The following is a 14,136-nucleotide window of genomic DNA, read 5'->3' on the forward strand; positions in this document are numbered from 1 at the left end:
GGTAAGGGCAGAGGGGTAAGGGGGTCTGAACCATAAGAAGGATACCCAAATAATTGGTTATGCTAAATAATGGAGCAGAAGGCTGTCCTGGTTGAACCACTAATAATTCGTTTGCTGCATTTTGTGGCAGGCATCTACTGTGAATATTTGACACGTGATTGCTTTGGTGGAGATATGCAAGTTGTTTGCAAACACCAAGGATTTGACTACTTCATTCCATGTGATAATCATGTCTCATATTGCCAATTCCTGTGCTGTTTCTCACCCCCCACGTCCCCCTCCCATAATTTGCCTTAGATTGTGACAGCCCGTGGTTGTGATGCATTTATCCCACATTTTATTATCAATAGATTAATATTCTGTTTTAAATGAGGTTCAGCTAATTCTGAACTGATAGAGTTGTAAGGATAAGGGATAGGCCAGTTTGTTACCATCCCTACAGATCCTACTGTGGGCTGAAAGCCTGCCACTCAGGTTGTAACTTACTGAGAGTTTTCAAATTGTATAGGGAGAATTTATTAATTATAAATTCTCTAGCCACTAGCAGAGGATCAGAATTACTCTTTGATATGACCATATACCCTTAATGCACAGAAATGTTCTCAAATGTGTACAGGAGGTAAATCCAGTGGTCTCAGTTCAAACTCAGTGAACAATTCAGTTGGAAAGGCATTCCAGTCTCTGTGTATGCAACTATTAGAGTAGGAGTAATCCTGATATCCCACTTCCTAATAAAGAATCCTCTTACCTGAAGACAAAGCCCCTGAAAGGATGGAAGAAAATGGTTATACAGTTTCAGAGGAGAAGCCTGACAGATTGTGTGCTAGTTTTGAGAAGCTGGCCTTTCTCCTAGGTAAGGTTTTACTCTTGCTTCATCAGCAAATTGTAACAAAAAAGGTCTAGACTGGTCCTGATTTTATGTTATATTTAATATGAATTTTACGGCTTTGCCTGCATTTTAATCTATAAAGTCTGGATTTTTGCCTTTAATTTAAATGACCTGGTTTTGAAATTGCTGACTGTTACTCCTTGGGGGTATTCACCTGGGGAAGAAGTGACTGATCCTTAATGTCAGAGGAAGGTACAACTTTTATCCTATATTAATAACTTCATTTTCAGAAGAAATCTGGAGTAGGATATGGGAATTGGTGTATTGGTGTGTGTTGAAGGCAAGGAAAAAGTAAAACAGCTTCAAAAAAAGATGATGATAGGTGCATTATGTTACTGAAAGCAAAAGAAAAACCCTTAAAAATTTGGGAGCAAAAACAAACCAATTTTTTAAATAAAACAGAACAGTTTTCCAGTAATTCCGAATCTGTTTGATTTTGTTAATAACCTTCTCTAAGCTTTGCCTTTGACCTCAAAACTAAGATAGAAGAAGGTTTTGCCTTTGTTCCTCAAGACAGATGAGCTTGTTAGAGCAAGCTAACAAATGTGGATTGTGTCACTACAAATAGGAAGGGGAAGGTGACACTTCAGGTGCTTGCCTCTGGCTAAGTCTGTGAGGCCAATGCTGTGTTCTTATCTAGGCACAGCCTTTCTGCTTACCTTACAATAAATTAAACTGACTACTTGTCTTCATCAGGGCTGAAGGAGCTTTTTTTTTTTTCTTTTACCTCAGGGTAACTAATACACCTTTGTTTTCCTGAGGTAAAACATTGTGAAGGCGAGACACTTTAGTTTACAAGATCAGTGCTGTACATCTGCCTAAGGTTGACTTATCTCACAGTGACACTGAAGTACTCTGACATTGCTGTCTTTTTTTCACTTTGTCTTTTTAAATTTTCTTTTTTAAAAACACTCAAACAGCCTTCTGTGTGCTAATTACCCCAGCTAAACACAGGGTGTCCTGAGCAATGAATGAGTTGTTTTAACTGCAGCACTCCAAAGCTCTGCTGATATGGAGATCACAACGCTGATGGTAGAATTCCTATCTGGGAAGTAGTTTATCCCTTCCTATAGGCAAGCAATGTTCCTTTCTCTCCTGGTTTTTACTCCATTACATGTTTCAGTTTGATTCACTTGTGTGGCATTTTGCTGTTCTCCTTCCCAGATGTACCTGCTCAGATTTAGCTACTTCTAAAGTGCTTTTCCCGCTGTGCCACTGTCACCTGCTCTTCACTGAAGGAGATGTAATTAACTTAGGACCAGTATTCGGTATCTCTAGGCAATTTATCCTTCCACCTCAGAGTGGCAGCCTGAGATTTTGTGACTTCTCTGCACTTAAACAGGCAAACTCCTTTTCCCATGACTCTTATTTAATTGGTTCTCTTCTCTGTTAAACGTGAATTAATAGGTCAGGATTCTGACCCTATTGCTGGGCCACTTAACTTCTTCTTTTCACTGTACAATGGCAAAAAGTCTGTATATCAATGTAAAAAAAAATAAAAATAAAAAAAATTAATATATCCTTCATTCCCACTGCACCCAGTATTTTCTGACTATATTATTAAAGAAGTTATACTGAGTTATTTTAGGTACTTTCTAGCGCAGAGTCTCACTATATAATGTTACAAAGGGTGGTCATAGCTTTGAGGTCAAAAAAGCTCATGAAATATTTCAGCTCAATTACCCACAAATTTACCCTCTTAATTGAAAATGTTTTAGGTATGGTTTTGCTCAAAGCCACTCTTGCAGTAGCATTCACCTGTGCTACCAGTGGCAGTTCAGAAACCAAAATTCAAGTGAGGAGAAGCTGTATTTAGTATAATGTTCTCAAGCCTAATCAAACAAAATATTAATAGTTTTTGATAAATTGGCCAATTTTCCTGCTTATTATGTGATTATCCCAGAAAATGAACTGTGAATTGTATGTTCTGTACAGTTTGCTGTAAAAGTCATTTGATCAAGCAATTACTTGACCCGGTAATGTTTAGTAATCTTTTTTTAATTGTACAAATCATTCTCAGTTTAAGGACACTCCAGTAACTGAAGATATACACTTGACTTTCTAGTCTTAAATCACAACACTGAATATTAACCCACCATCCAACTGGCACAAACCAAGCCAAGTAAGACATTGAGTATATTTTTGGATGTTGTTGTGTGTCTCTGTGAGAGCAGGCTATAGTTTAAGGCTTTCTGCATTGCCTGTGCAGCAGCAGGACTGCAGGTGCCACCAGGGCACAACTTTTCAACCATTCTCTGGCAAAAGGAATTGTGTCTTGTGTCACTCACAGTGTTCTACTTCTTCACCTGCAAATGAGTACCTCTCCTGTCAGTTTTAGACTTCCCCAAGTGCTGTGCTGGACTCTCACTCATTTTATAGCTCATCATATGACCCGCCTCTCAAAAATGTAAGTAGTGTAAGATAAAAGCATGACCTTTCATGGCCACTTTAGTCTAATCTCACTTACCTAGAATCACACCTGCTTGTATTTGAAGGTCACAAATAGTGACATTACGGTGTGCTCTGAGAGTCTCTGATACGTCTCTTAATTTTGACAAAGCCCACTTCCCTGGCAGCATAAAAAACCTTGACCAAAGGTTTTGTGGAAATGGGTGTAGAGGGGATACTGTGACTTTGCTGGGAGTTTTTCCTCAGTGGTTGTTTGGTTGGGTTTTTTTCTCAATGACCACTTTAAGCTGAAGGTGCTTTTGAGTACAAGTGCTTTGTTCAGTATCAAGTTCCAGACAGCTGTGATTGCAAAGGCTTTTCGGAAGGGTTCAGATCCTGTCTGTCAAGTTCAACCTTTAAACTCCCTTGGCTTCATATACAGTGCAGCAATGAGGCTCCTCTAATTTAAACCAAACACTGAAATATCCCTTAATGGCCTTGTGTTATCAACAAGAAGTTGGCATGAAACCCTCCTTACCCCCTCCCTTCAGAAGAACTGAACCTCTGTAATTCAGGAAAGGCTCTTTGGAAATGTCTTTGGCAGTCAGGGTTGCTGTGCCAAGACTGTTACCTTTACATTTACTTTGGAAAAATGTAGTTTCATCAAAATAGTTTCTTGCAGGACTATTTCCATCCCAACTATACTGTTGACAGATATGTTTGCAAATGTTTCAATTAAAAAAAAATCCATGAATTCATTTTGCTTGCATCTTCACATTGTCTTTTTCATTTCCTTTTATTTTGACAGACTATTATGATATATTTTCAGGTTTAATGTTAAATTATCAAAGACATTTCAGTATTTCAAGATTATGAATTTTTCTCCAAACTAGGACAAAATAAAATGATGAAAAGTCAGGCCATGCAACACGATGGAAATTCTGTAGCTGGTTTCATGATCCTATCTGTGCTTTTGAGCTCCAAGAACCTGATTCAGAGCCCACTAAAACAAATGGCATTCTTTCTTTCAAACTGAATTATTTCAGTCTCAATTTTAAGACCTAAGAATTTTCAAGAGTTGCGTTTTATTCCTCTTTTAATTTTAAATATTGCTGGTGTAACTTCTATGAAAACCCAACTGGCAGGAGGAAATGTTCACTTAACATCCACATTTAACCCAACACGAGAAAGTGAGAGGGCTCCCGCTTTCTTCTGTGGTGTAGAGTGTGTGTACTGGGGAATTGAATGTGGAGCTGAGATGTAGCAAAGAAGTGACCTAGTCACAGGTCAATATTCAAGTATGATGCTTCAAGTGGTTCAGTGTTGGCTCTGAGCACTCTAACAAGTTCTTGGTGCCACCAGTAGAAGAGGTCAGATCACCTCCCCTATTACACTTGCATGCACCTGTCTGGCTATTCAAGGTAACACAGGCAGAAGTGATAAGATATTATCACAAAGGGCTTCCCTCATGCTTGGTGTATTCATTGAGTGATAGTTCCATATATGAGGCTGGAAGTTGCTGCTCGGAGACTAGTGGCTAAAGCTCTAGAGATTCTTAGGGCTTGCCTCAGGGACAAACCCTCGAGTCGGCTTCTTCCCCTGACTCAAGAACTTTTTGGTGGCCCAAGCAAGCCCATTGCAAAAATCACAAGACAGTTTCTACCATACTGGCAGTGAGCTAAGTTCATGCGCTTCTCCCAGCTTAGCAGCCTAGGAACTGAGTCTTCTGTAGTGTATTGTGAATTCAGCAGCCATGAAAATTGTGACAGTAGTTTTTTCATGCTTCATGTGTTTTCCACCCTATAAAATCATATATAAAGAAGAAATAAGGTGGACAGGTGTTTTAAGAAAACCTTCTTGGGAAATTTCCAAATAGCTGGAATACAGAAAGACAGTCATTTCATCAAAAATAACTTCTTCTATCGTGAACACAATTTCACCATGCTTGACAAAGAGAATGGTGATGCAAAGCAAAAATAATACCAGGACTCCTTTGTAAGTCCTTTGGTTTCCATCTCAAAAGAGGTTTTATCTTGTCATGTCAACATCACTTTAATTAGAGCACTGGTGCTCCTAAGGAAGCACAAATAACTGCAGGACTGTGTTTCATACACATTCACAGCCATCAGAGGTCAGTGCAAGTTCATTCATCCAAGCAGCTTTAAGGTCCTCTATTCCTCCAGTTTTACACAGCAAGTTTCTGCTAAACAGGAACATGATCCTTCATGTCTAGTACATCTTACTAGGAAAGAAGATGTTTTGGAAGAGTAAGAAGCTACACAAAACACAGTGTAGCAGGAAAAGCACCACTTAATGTTTGTTCTAGTTTTGGAAGTGTAACTCAGCAATTGCCAAAGGACTGGAGTGGGTGGAATAGCTATACCAAGTGCTCTTCCAGATTTTGGTAAATGCCTGTGGCTCCTTGAGGTCTGTTTGACATTAACCCTACTGATTATGAAACAAGCTGCTAAGAGGGAGCCCCAGGACAGCTACAGCAAAGAAACCTCCACCTTGCAATGTGTTTTTTCAGTTTTTTCATTTGAGTCCTGTATTAATGGGTCACAGCCAAGTGCACTCTGAAAAAATATCTAAATAGTCTTCAGTTAGAGAACATAAAGGTTTGAAGGCTACATTCTGTGGATTTATAACTGATTTTACAATATGCTGTATTTATTTCAAAAAAAACCCCAAACCTATGCTATAAACCACTAAAAATCGAAAGTGTAACAAAGCTCTCAGGAAAAAAAGGTTCAGGAAGATCTGAATTTATTTCCCCAAACCAGTACTTATATCTATATCCTTCTATATCTGTTTCACTGAAAATGTTGCCCTAAAGGAACATGAATAAAATTTTATTTGGCTATAAGGTGGGAGAGTGAAAGAAAGACAGTGAATCTAGTGGTCTATGTCCCTGCTGCAGAAAGGGGCTGAGAATTTCTGTTATGAATCTGGCAGAGAATGGATTTGAACTTCTGTCTCCTACTATGAAAATGGTCTACCAGTTATGGGATCTTTGCCCTCTAGAGGAAAAAAAAAAAGGTAACTAGAATAAATTTAAATGTTTAGGAAAAAAACTTTCTAAACAGTTTTGGGTTTGACCCAAAAGAAATACTGAAACAGAAAAATTCTATGAAATATGATTTTTCATTCCCTGGACAGCAGAAATAATAATGTGAACTGCTTCTTATCTGTAACTAAGCTATGAAAATAAAATTTGAGTGTAGAAGGTCAGCTGAAAATTAAAAATGCAATTTATTAACTTGATTTTATTGGAAGAAACACTAAAACTCTGTCTCAGAGGATAATAAATATTACAAAATGCTGCACAGCTAGAATTGCCAAGGCTTCAGGTTCAGCGTGGATCTCACTGTATTGGTTGTTTATCTTGAAGCCTAGTTCCCACAGCCATTTATCATCTGCAAATCTCAGCTTTCATTTAGATACCATGTTGTTGTCTTAGTGCCTGTAGAGGACCATATAAAATACAAAAAAGCACTAACTCAAGTGTTCCTCTACTGTCATTTTAAAAAAAGAAAAGTATGAAGCTGATCTCACAAAGTCCCATTGCTGCAGGAGCTGGGGCTACAGGAGAAAGCATTAAATGCCATTACACTCATGATAAAACTGTGCCAGTTGGCAGTACTGAGTGTGGGAAGCGAATCCTCTCCCACTATCCAGCTCAAATGTGACTCCAGGAAATACATAATAAGAGAACCAGCATTGAACTGACTAGAAAACCTTCATAGTCCTGGTGAATAATTTGGGAAATACCAGTATCTGACAAAATACAGATCAAACTTTATCACAGATGCTGTGAGCTGTAAACAAAGACTAAATAAGGCAGAATCCTGATTTTTGTTGCCACATCAGCTACTGTTAACCTAAAAGTCTTTGCTTTTTACCGGTGTTCACTCAGTAATAATTAGCTGTCTCCTGCACCATTACAGTATTGCAAAACAACTTGGATTTTACTGAAAGTGATGCTGAGTGACAGAGATACGCTGTGAGGTCTTAGGAAGGCCATGACAACAACCTTGGAAAGAAGATTCCCTGAAATCCAAACTGTAACCACATTTAATAACCATGATTTGAGAAATGTTACAAGAGTGGCCAGGAATTTTGCTGTATCTTACAAATAATTATTCTCAGCCTTGCCTTTACACTGTGAACAGGTGTCCTGATTTGACTGGAAATACCCAAAGAACATATGAACCTGTAGGAAGGGAGGGATGTTTGCAAGAAAAGCTGTGGTGTTCTGGGAGTGACTAGTTTGTTAAAAAGACTTAAGTTAAAGGTGTTCCTTGTAACCAAAAGGTCATGATAGCGAACAGTGCTTTGAGTTCTTGTGAAGTCCACTCACAATTCTAATTAAACATAAAAAAGGAAATATGTGGTTGATTTTCTTGCTGTTCTATACTATATGAAATCTTGGATTTATCTTTAATTACACTGCTTCCTGAAGTTAATTAAAGTATTGCCCTAAGCATCATATGGAAGGTGGGTTTGGTCTGAAATTTCTTGTGCTTGATGTCAGGGTGAATATCTAACTTTCTTATCAAGTTTCAGTAAGAATTAAGTTTGTAAGAATACAAGTGAATTTAAATTAGGCCTAGATAGATCCAGGTATAAATCTTAATCTGGACAGAGTGCCTGGAGTCAACAGAGCCCTGTGAAGGTACATGGGTCTTCTTAAGGAGAAGGCCATGACTCACTGCAGAGTAATCACAGGATTTTTTGATTTCCTCTCTAGATACTGTTTTTACACAGAACTGCTGATTGTCTGTGTGTGTGTATGTGTTTGTCCCTCTGTCTTGAACATCAAAATATGGATCTGAGTGATACTGAACGTGTTGCAAAAGTATTACATTTTCCATTGTTGAGCAATTCTGGTTATGTCAGAGAATACTCTTGAGAGATCCTTTAGTCAAACTCAAATCACTAATAGAGCATCAGGTTTCAGACTAGTAAAGTGCCAAACTGTCTCAGTAAAACTGTACTAGTCTTGAATTTAATTATTCTAATCTTGAATCTCATGATTAGCGGTATATTCCGGCCTCAGAAATCTATTAATAAAGATGTAACTTCAGAGTGATTTAAAAGGGTAAAACCAGTATCAGAATTCTGGAATTCTTCCGTGACAAAGGGTAGCACATCCTAAATTGACTGCTAGAACTGGCAAATGTTGGAGTTTGAATCATGGCAGTTGCTGTGGGAAGGGAAGGAAAGGAGGAGTAAGGGCTTTTTCCTGGTATTTCTTTCAGAGAAATACAATAGTAAACCTCAGTCTTGAGAAGTTCTTCCAACAGTTCTCAAATTTTCCTCCACCCCTTTCCTCTATACACCTGTTTTCTGTGGAAACAGAGTCTATTAAGCCTCTCCCCATCCTGCTGGGGGTCTTGCTCCTCTGTCCTCTACAGACTGGTGGGTGTACAACAGCCAGCCCCACAGCAAAGGGGACAAGCTGAAGCTCTGGACCGTCACCTGGGCCAAATGAAGACCTTCCACCAGCACTGCCTTTCCCATGGTGAGTGTGTGGCACTGCAGGGAGGCTGGAGTGGGGGATCCATCCCTGTGGCATAGTCCAAGGGACTGGAGTGGTACCAGGAGTAGGTCTGTCCCGTGGATGAGCATAGGAGGGAACCAGCTCAGGTGCTGGAAACCTTGACAGAGCCTTTCCTGCTGAGTATTTAGTTTTTGCCTATCTCAGTCGCAAGTTTTGACTCACCTCTGTTCCATTTAGCAGAGAAAAAGAAGAGAAAGAAACCTTGTGCAAAGAAACATTAATGCTGCAGTAAATCTCTGACATCAGCTGCTGCTTGCCAGCAGAGTGTGTAACAGGTGAGGGAAAGAGCTACTCCAGGTAAAAAGACTGTTCCACATGTCTTTTAGCTACAATGAAACTGCTGGAAATGAAGGACATGCACTAAACTCAGAGTAAGTTGTAGCTGATCACTTAATGGCTTGAAATTTTAGCAGTGTTGAAAAATCAGCCCTCTATCCTGGGTTACAGTCTCCTGTACAGAAAAGGTTGCTTTGAAATCCACTGAAGGCAGTAGGCTGCTAAATGTAGCTGGAATAGTCATCTCCTAGGCTAAGGGATGAATAGCTGGAGGGTGGAATGAGACCTGCCTTCCCTTCTGCAGTGATATGAAATATGCAGCTTTGTTTGACATAAGGATTTGTTTCAAAAAAGAACTGCAGACTGGAAAAAAGTGACATTTGATTCCAATTCTTTCCTGAGGTCTGACAAACTTACCTTGTGTAATATTAAAATTAGAGATTACGTGAAATATAAAAATGAACAAACACCACAGAAAAGAAGCTTTAGTTTTCTGATGTCTTGGCATGAGAGTTGAAAGACTCCAATCGTAAACATGAGTGAGTTTAATGAAAATCTTGTGACTGAAACTAATGTGTTGAATAGGACCCGTTGTTCTGGGAAATCTTCAAATGATTTTGTTCTATGCTATATGCAACAGCTTTGAGCTGAACTCTTGGACATCTGGCTCCTGAAACATGGCAGTCTTTTTGGAATACCTGAGTGTGTTCCTAAATCTTCTGTAACAAATCTAGGTTGTTTCAGACTTGTACACTAATTCTTAAATACAAATAACTCCCAAGTAAGGAATAACATTTTATTTTGTTTTGAAAATTGTATAATGTGTTTAAATATAAGTCTTAAACCAAGTTAAAAACCACCTGTCTCAGACCTCTGTAAATTTCAAAAATTCTTGGAATAATTTTGTAATGTTGCCCTTCCTGTATTTGGCAACAATTTCTATGATGAATTTTTAAATACTCAATCACCCTTTCAGCCTCCTGTTTGATCCTTGGTGCCTCTTCAGAGTCCCATTGACTTGAACGAGGCATGGAACTGAGAAAGAACTGCAGCTAAGTCTGCCAAGAAGGAGCAAAACTCACAATAGTCAAAATAAATTCTGCATAAGTGAAAATAGCAAAAAAATGGATCCGGAAAAGCTTTTGAATATTTGTAGTAAGTAGGTAGAGTGAACGATATTTTGGTTTCTTCCATCAGTTTGACAGGGTAGGCTAAAAATAACTAATGTCAACCGTAGTAAAATAGCACGAGGCAACTGAATGAAAAATTTTTTAGTTTTCATAAGGCTACCCAGCTACCAGTTCTTTACCATAATAAATGGCAATTTATTATTTTACAGGTTTGGGGATTTTGGTTTGTTCTTTTTTTTTCCTCTTGACCTGTATTTCCCTAGGATGGGCAGAACTGAAATGATCAATAACAAAACTATAGGCAATGACAACAGGAAATGAGACTACAGAAAGCCTATGTATGTAGTTACATTTAACACAATAATCTAATTCTGTGTAATACCTTGAAATTATTTGTTCACTGGCAATGGGGAAGGCAAATAATCCCCTGTATCATTTCACTATGTTTAGTAATGCTAATAAAAAGGGTTTGAAACATAACTACTACTTGGATGACTATTGACCTCATTGGGTCTAATTCAATGAAATGCTTCACTGAATGAGTAAGAATTGCAAAACAGAGCCACTTATTAGATTAAAAAATGGAGTATTTTGCAATGCTATTTTTTTTCCCTAACTGAGTAGCATTATTAACTCTCATCTGGACCTGTGTAAATCTCCTGCTCCTGGAAGCACTGAACAATTACATTCCAAGAATAAGAAGTTCTAAGTTTTGTATGGAGTCACTTTGTAATTTCCTGTTCAGAGCCTGAAATTTCATCATTAAACACAGGTTAAAGCCACATCTGTTTTGTTCAGTTTTATTAGTAACACTAAGGTGATTTTTCTACCTGGTTAAGTATCAGTGATCTTAATGCTCCAGATGTCCGTAGCTAAGAACCACTTGTCTGAATCGATGTGGTGATGACACAGAGAAGGAGCAGATGGCACAGAGCTGTCTCTGCTCCATTCATCACGTCAACAACTGGAAACAGTGACAATACCACACTGGCTTCTTGCAAATTATGGAGCTCAGCAAGCAAATTAGCCTGACTGGCAGGAGGTCTCAGAAAAGTAGACTGAAATCTGCCTTGGACAGCTATGGAGATCACATCACTGCTGAAAGAGGTCAGGACTAAAATGTCCCAAGAAAGAGATTTTTGCCTCTACCTGATGCTTGTAAAGTTTTTTTTAGCCTTTGGCTTGGCTAAGTACTTCTACTGACTTCACTGGGTCTACTACCCGAGTGAGTTTTTTATTTAAGGAGTAAGAATTGCAGATTCAACTGAATCATAAATTTCCAGATAAGAATATAGTAATGGCATGATACTTGTAATTGGAAGAAGCTAGAGCAAAGGCTTTTACTTGTGCTTAATGTTGGATTTTTGCAGCAGACTTACTGTTATTCTTTTGGTCTTGGTGCCATTTTTGTATTGCTGTTGGTTTTGTCTAATCATGACATTCTAGCCAGATATATTTTATTTTTTTATCATAAAATGAGGACAGAACTGTATCAGTTTTGCAATTTGTAAAGTCTTAATCCTTCCAAGGAAGTCAAAGTGCCAGGTGCTACAAACGTTCCGGGGTTAAGTACAGATTCCTAATCAGATATGTGTATCATATATCAATCATATATATATATATATATCAGATAAAAAAATCCCAACAAATCCCTAATGTTATGATGTCAGCTTACTGACATCTGGATACACTGAGAGAACTCGTTCTGGTAATATTGCTTAAGAAACCAGGGTGACGGTATCTTTATACGCTTATGGCTTTCAGCCATTGTCCTGTCATCTTACTGCCCATCGTGAAAGAATATGAAGGTGCAGAGGTGGCAGGAGCCAACCAGGCCAGCCCCAGGGCTCTGCAGGTGATGGACCTGCCAGACACAGAGGAGCCCTGCCTGTTGTACCATGCCCTTCCTGTTGCAATGCTGGTTGCGTGCATCCACCTGTGCCACGCTTCTGAGGCACTCTAGATTATTCCCTGACCAATATCCAAGCATTTTGTACATCCTTCAAGTTGTGCAAGGGCACTTGAGGGGATCTTTCAGCACTGGGGTGCAGTTTCACAGGTGTAGTGGCATATCCCTACTTATTCCCACATACGTATTGGCTAGAGAGGGTTTAAAGAAGCAAACATGGATTAGCGGGTATTCCATGTGAACATTTAGGAAATTTAGCCTCTAGCCAGTGCTGGTGAAATGTGGATGAGTCTCAAAAGATACCCATGGGGATGACTGACCAGCTGATGGCTGGTACTTGCTGTTGCTTATGTTGCTTTGTTGTTATGGTGTCTCCCTGTTAGTTCATTTATTTCAGGCTCACTGGTGTTGTTATGTCGAAGTCGTTTACATATCCGAGGCAGGAGTTGCCTCTGACATCAATGTGTCCACATATATTAAATATAAAAATAAGTCTTTAGTGGTACACAGAATTTATAAAGTGGATTTCTGTTGTGAGAGAAGTGATTGGGAGAGCCAGAAGGATTTTTTACTGTGTACTCCACTACTGGAGCATGCTCTGCTGCCTATTTAAACATCATTAGAATCTTGACTTTTAACAAAGGAAAAGATTCAGGCTCCCAGTTTTTTCAGCTCCTGTTTGACTTTGCTGTCTGTCTACTGAAAACAAGCATAAAGCTACCTGATGTCTTTGTATAAATCCTTATTGTTTCATGTGGCATTTAAATGTGCATCTGTCATGAACTGAAATTATCATGATCTTGCAATGATTGCAAGATCGTTTCACAACTATGCCATAACTAACTGTGCTCTGAGATGAGTAGGAATCCTGCAAAATCCTTCTGGCTTATGACATGACAGCTTTCTGGGGATGAGCTCTCTTGCTTTCTTGCATCATTTACTTTTTTAATTGGTAGGTAATCCAGTACTGCCATTATAAATGGGGACATTGTGGGCCCAGTATTGCTATTCAAAATGGGGACATTGTGGCCACTCCGATTACCCTACATGTCTGACTGGGCCAAAAGTCTAATGGCAGGTTAGATGTTTTTGTCCCCACTTCTTGAGTGCATCAGCAGAGTTCAGCCTTTTATCCTGTCCTTTATAACAATGGGAGTGCAACAGCAGAAAAGTGATTTTCTTTGAACACTGGGAGGCTGCTTAGACAGAGCCCTACACCTCCCTTTTCTCTCTGCCCTGTTGTTAAACCTTGGTTAATTAACTGCATATATTTTTCTTCACTTTTGCACCATGCTCCTCAGCAATTTGTCTCAGAGCATTTACAAAGGATTTAAACCCTTTTATCCTGTTTTCAAGAGGTGAGTTGGTGAAAATCCGATGGCATTAACAGGATAATGACAAAGCAAGGAGTAAAACCTAGAACCTGGGAATTCATTGGTGGTTTTCCTACGGATTTATAGTGATTGTAGTCACGTCTTGCAAACTTTACTAGCATCTTTGTAGAACATGGTGTGTGGTCTGCTAGTAACCTTAAAAATTCACCATCTTCTTGCCAATGTATGAAGGGGGACGAGTGCCCAAGCCACTAGAGAGAAGGGCACATATAATCTTAGTAGGACTGGTGTCCCCTGCAGTTAAATACACACAGTTCTTGTACAGTCAGCATAGCAATTTTTTTCCCATCTGCTTCCCAGAATGGTAAAAATAAACAGGGTATTGCTAGTGGTGGTTTTGGTGTTGCAAAGCACACACTTATTGAGTCCTTCCTCCAGGGTCCAGGCAGCATAGACTCTCATATGTTTGAGGGATAGATTTAGGTGCAGGTAACCAGTAGCATGACAGATATGTATATAGAAATCTGAGTAATACATGGTTTTGAGTAAGATGGAGTTCTGAAGGGCAAAATCCAATTTTTTTTTTTCCCAGGAAAAATACCACATTCTGTTTACAGATCCTTTCTGTGTATTTGGCCAGACTTGTC

General features: G+C 39.0%; 1 protein-coding gene across 10 annotated transcripts in view; it reads left to right on the plus strand.

Annotated features, from left to right (window-relative positions):
- The first annotated feature begins 754 nt into the window (after positions 1–754).
- Positions 755–14,136, plus strand: part of SPTLC3 (serine palmitoyltransferase long chain base subunit 3) — a 125,356-nt gene continuing 111,974 nt past the window's right edge. For 4 of the 10 annotated variants that reach the window (XR_003529434.1, XR_003529435.1, XM_027653950.1 and 1 more), the window contains exons 1-5: positions 755–853; positions 1,881–1,921; positions 8,695–8,801; positions 9,018–9,115; positions 11,109–11,353. The gene's annotated coding sequence lies outside the window, so the exon portion shown is untranslated. Of the gene's footprint in view, positions 854–1,880; positions 1,922–8,694; positions 8,802–9,017; positions 9,116–10,210; positions 10,272–11,108; positions 11,354–14,136 lie in introns of those variants that run through there. The other 6 variants (XM_027653953.1, XM_027653952.1, XM_027653955.1 and 3 more) reach the window with 6 other exon arrangements.

The sequence above is a fragment of the Corapipo altera genome, unplaced genomic scaffold (assembly GCF_003945725.1).
Source record: "Corapipo altera isolate COAL_440 unplaced genomic scaffold, ASM394572v1 70, whole genome shotgun sequence".
Lineage (NCBI taxonomy): Eukaryota > Metazoa > Chordata > Aves > Passeriformes > Pipridae > Corapipo > Corapipo altera.